The sequence below is a fragment of the Solanum pennellii genome, chromosome 4 (assembly GCF_001406875.1).
Source record: "Solanum pennellii chromosome 4, SPENNV200".
NCBI classification, from domain to species: Eukaryota; Viridiplantae; Streptophyta; class Magnoliopsida; order Solanales; family Solanaceae; genus Solanum; species Solanum pennellii.
In genome coordinates this window covers 14343588-14344455 of record NC_028640.1, presented here as the reverse complement: position 1 = coordinate 14344455, position 868 = coordinate 14343588, and positions in this window count along the sequence as shown.

The following is an 868-nucleotide window of genomic DNA, read 5'->3' as shown; positions in this document are numbered from 1 at the left end:
TCCTACGTAGCGACTCTCCGATCACAGATCAATAGGCGGGCTGCTCCCGCTAAACAGGCCCCACTGGAGCAGGTTCGAGTCCGGGGCGTGCAGGTCGACATTTCCCTGCCAGCCATCCGCCGGTTTCTATACGGCGAGAGTGCAGATGCTCCCCGGACCCCCATCACTGCCGAGTTTGACTACCGCTGGCAGATAGTAAAGGATGGACAGTTCTTGCGCGAGCCGGCACTGAGAGAGACCACCAAGAGGTGGATGTCCCTGCACCTGTCGGTAGATGGAGAGGGTGCCGATTGGGTCACTGAGCCGAAGGGGGCCATCAAGAAGGCCAACCTCACATTCACAGCAAAGTTCTTGTGGCTGCTTGTCCGTCACTACCTCTCCCCCATAGCTGCTGACAACATCATTACCTGGGATCGCGTAGTGTTGATGGCGGCGATGATAACTGGGTTCGAGGTTGACTTTGCATGGCTTCTCCAGGCAGTCATGCACGATAGGGCATTCAAGGTCACCACCACCTACCCCTTTCCGTGCATGATCTTTGCCCTTTGCAGGTCCGCAGGTGTGCCCATATGGCACATAGATCAGTTGAAGACCCCGCAGGGTACCGTTGACGTCGGCCTCATCAGAGACGAGGCCAATGAGTTGGCCCCACGTAGAGAGCCCCGTCCAGAGCTTCCCCCACTTGCGGATGATCTTGCGGATACGGTAGCCCAGGCGCCCACTGACACTACCCCGGTCGAGTCTATCCATGGTAGTAGCACAACCCCGAGCTCCTCTCGCACAGCCCCTCTACCGTTACTGGTCCCGCTTGCTAGGGTCCAAATACTAGAGGCACAAATGGCCACCCTTCTGCACCATATTCAGCCGT